The sequence below is a fragment of the Podarcis cretensis genome, assembly GCF_951804945.1.
Source record: "Podarcis cretensis genome assembly, chromosome: 4".
NCBI lineage: Eukaryota > Metazoa > Chordata > Lepidosauria > Squamata > Lacertidae > Podarcis > Podarcis cretensis.
This window is the reverse complement of record NC_137173.1, coordinates 89600732-89604595: the sequence shown is the minus strand read 5'-3', so window position 1 is coordinate 89604595 and position 3864 is coordinate 89600732. Positions and strand designations below refer to the sequence as shown.

The 3864-nt window shown below is 42.7% G+C and overlaps 1 long non-coding RNA gene across 2 annotated transcripts; it reads left to right on the top strand.

Moving 5' to 3' along the window:
- Nucleotides 1–2146: 2146 nt before the first annotated feature.
- LOC307215355 lies at nucleotides 2147–2745 on the top strand. Of its 2 annotated transcripts, none has more exons than XR_013838478.1 (2): nucleotides 2147–2232; nucleotides 2529–2745. It is a non-coding gene; the product is annotated as an uncharacterized lncRNA (long non-coding RNA). The 2 variants fall into 2 exon arrangements; XR_013838479.1 differs by having other exon boundaries at nucleotides 2169–2307.
- Nucleotides 2746–3864: the final 1119 nt, after the last annotated feature.

Here is a 3864-nt window from a genome sequence, read left to right as displayed (position 1 = left end):
TTACAGAATAACCCAAGTGTAATTGAGAGAAAAAATTAACCTGTCACTTCTTAACATCTCTGTAATGTATGTATTGGGGAAATGCTGAAATGAATATTTGAAAGGTTTCATCTTTCCAAAACAAGTTTAGCTTTGGGACTGGGAGGAATTAAGTCCTCAAAGTTTTCCAAAAAAAGGTGCTCAGGTTTACGGTGCTTCAGAGCAGTGGAGGGAATTAAAGCATTGCTGCCTGGCATGGGTATGGAAGCAGCCAATGCCCTTTCCAGCCAGCAGACCACTGCAAATCCAGCAGGTCTTAGATTGGCCCATTTGAAATTGGGTTCAGATGGGAAGTCCCACCCTGAGTTTGCTCCAGTTGGGGAATTCCCAAACATCCAGAAACTATGGGATGGTGGCGGAGGGCAAGGGGCAGCAACTACCACCCACCTGGCAAGAGTGAGCATCCATTATCTGAACTCTTTGGATATATTTGTTGTTGTTTAGTCGTTTAGTCGTGTCCGACTCTTCGTGACCCAATAGACCAGAGCACGCCAGGCACTCCTGTCTTCCACTGCCTCCTGCAGTTTGGTCAAACTCATGCTGGTAGCTTCGAGAACACTATCCAACCATATCGTCCTCTGTCGTCCCCTTCTCCTTCTGCCCTCCATCTTTCCCAACATCAGGGTCTTTTCCAGGGAGTCTTCTCTTCTCATGAGGTGGCCAAAGTATTGGAGCCTCAGCTTCAGGATCTGTCCTTCCAGTGAGCACAGTCCAGGTCAGTTGAGAATGGGTCGCACATTTGACCTGACCCTTCCCATCCAGTCAAGAATGAATGAAGCACAAATGCTGATCTAGAAAGGATGATCCCTACGCAAGTGTGGATCACTGGGATGGATGTGTACTGATCAGCAAATAGTGCAGTGTGACTAAATGATACAGCCTGTGGTAAAGATCTTTCTAGCAAATTATTAGTCTGATTTTTATGCCTGCCTGCCACATACCACTCGAGGTGGTTCATTTGCCATTAAATAAAATAAGAACAACACATTAAATTACATTTTTGAAATAAATACACTGTAAGCATAACATAACAACCATTACATGGAACAATATAATCTATCTGGATATAGACATGGAGATATGGCATAAAATATGAGTTATAAGGGCAGCCAAGTTGTTCCCCATAAAACGCCCTCCCCCCCCCAAAAAAAAATAAAAAATGATGGCACTTCAGCAAGTCCCATCATTCCCAAGGAGACTTGCTGCAACTACTTTGATTTTGATATACAGTGGTACCTTGGTTTGTAACCGCTTTTGATTACAACTGTTTTGGATTACAACCACGTCAACCCCAGAAGTGCATGTCCCTTTTTTGGATTACAACTCATTCTTATTTTATTTTTTATTGCAAACAATTTTTTTTGGGGGGAGGCCCCATTGGCGAAAACGCGCCTTGGGTTACAACCTGTTTTGGTTTACAACCGGACCTCCGGAACGGATTATGGTTGTAAACCAAGGTACCACTGTATGCAGTGGCAGGAGATGCTCAGGCTGGCTAGCTGCTATTAAGTGACTGTCAGGAGACCTGCTCCTGGGGGTTGAACCCCCTTATATTTTGAGGGTAGGAGCCACCCCACATGTCCAAAAAATGTGGAGGTGAAGCACGGAGCTGACCAAAGTGTGTTGCTGCTTCAGTGGCAAGCTCCTTCTCCTCCTGCTGCCATGAAGGGGAAGGAGGGTCAAAGTAGCCTCTCGCTGGTGTTGGTGGCAAGAGGAGACAGAGGAAGAGCCACTGGCCACTGCATTCAGCTTTGTCCTTTGCTCCACCTGACATCCTGATGTCACACATGTGATGTTGTGATGTCATGATGTCACACGCGTAACCTTGGCTCCCCAATTGCCCTTTCAAGCTGGTGTCTCTGGTGGCTGTAATTACTTTTGAGAAACAACCAAGAGAAGAACACCCTCAAACCACCTCGTTGGGAAAGACTGAGGGCACAAGGAGAAGGGGACGACAGAGGACGAGATGGTTGGACAGTGTTCTCGAGGCTACCAGCATGAGTTTGACCAAGGTGCAGGACGCGGTGGAGGACAGGGGTGCCTGGCGTGCTCTGGTCCATGGGGTCACGAAGAGTCGGACACAACTAAACGACTAAACAACAACAGCATGCTTACTAGGAAATGTGGCAACTTGCAGATACTGGAGCAGACTGCTGATCTGATCTGCACATTTGTCTGGGTGGGTTGGATCAGGTGATTCCCCTTCAGAAACTGAGTTCACCAGATTCCCTAGAGTTGCATGTGATTCAAACTATGGGGAGCAGAGAGGTGAGAGATGGTAACCTTTTCTGGTTTTGTTATTTACAGTGGAATCCTCAGCATGTCTACTCAAAACTAAGTTCCAAAATGGGTTTTGCTCCTGGCAGAAAGTATAGGAGTGGAGCCTAATTATCTCTAGAGCAAATTATGGCTTTGCTCTAAATCAGTTGCTAAAGATGCCATGCTCCCCGATATGCCCAAAATTCAAACACTGCTCTGTTTTCTGTCAGGTAAACCACTACTGGAGTGTGAAACCTCAGTAGACTCCAGATTCTTCCAGGCTCTGTCCATGACCAACCTCATGCCACCACTTTCCATCCGCAAACTATCAAGTTCTCCCTGGCTTCACCCTTGTCCCAACCAGATTCTGCGATAGCCCTACATGTTCAGAGTCTGTCATCTGGCCCTTCTCAGAAGATCAGTAATTAATGAAATCAAATGTCAACAGCTGTTGTTCTTTTTTCTGAGTCAACCAAAATCAGGGTTTAGCAGTGAACTAGTGCATTTCAGAAGGCTTTCATGCTGATATGATAAACTGGAGACCGACGGGGGTTTACTACAGGTCTATGGCGTTGTAGTTTCTTTTGGAACAATAGGCAGGAAACCTTTCTAAAGACCTCAGTAATATCCTCACCACCTCCACTGGGCAGTTTAAAAAGGCAGGTTGGCAAAGTATGTGGGTTAAATAATGAATGAAATTAACATAGTTCTTTGTTTTAATTATGCGCTCATAACTGATGAGAAAACAAGGTCTTTTGTCTCAAAGCTCTTAAATATGTAATAGCCTCAGCCTTCCTTAACCAGCTCTTTCAGACTATTGAAATATGAATGCTATTACTCTAGAAAATCTTTTTGGGGTTGTTCTTGTTCCTCAGTAGGTATGTTAATTACTTTTTTAAAGTTCTAATGAAATAAAGAAAATCAATACATTTTGGGAATGCTCCATGAATGCCAAGTTTCTAGTATATGCAGATTTGCTATATTTTTTTCAAAAGTTTCAATTATACTTTTTTAATAATAAAAAAACCCAGTGACTTTAGTTGAAGGGATAAGGGGATTAGAGTAAATGGAAAATATGAACTTCTGAAACTAATTTCCAGACCTAGCTGGTGCAGAATCTAACTTCAGATGCCTTTATATACACCTTTCTGTTTCTCTCAAGGGGAGCAGTGGAATTCTGCCCATTCCCTTTCTTTTCAAAACTACCTGCTTATTAAATACCAGACCTTCTTTTCAGATTCTAATTTAAAGCACTCCATGTCTCCAATTCTTATCCCATTGAAGTTTATGGAGAAAAAGCTATTGATTTGATGATCAAAGTACCCATTTGGTACTGTCTTTCTTGAGCCTCATAAATGTTCTGATGTGCATATGAAATGTCTGCAAGATCAGAATTTCCATTATATATATATATATATATATATATATATATATATATCAGTGACCAAGCAGGATGTAACCAATTCACTCTAATATATATATGAGTGAATTAGCTACATCATGCTTGGTTACTGAATCATTCATTAATGGGCAATTTCAAGTGTCCCACAGGCTCTTTGAATCTTG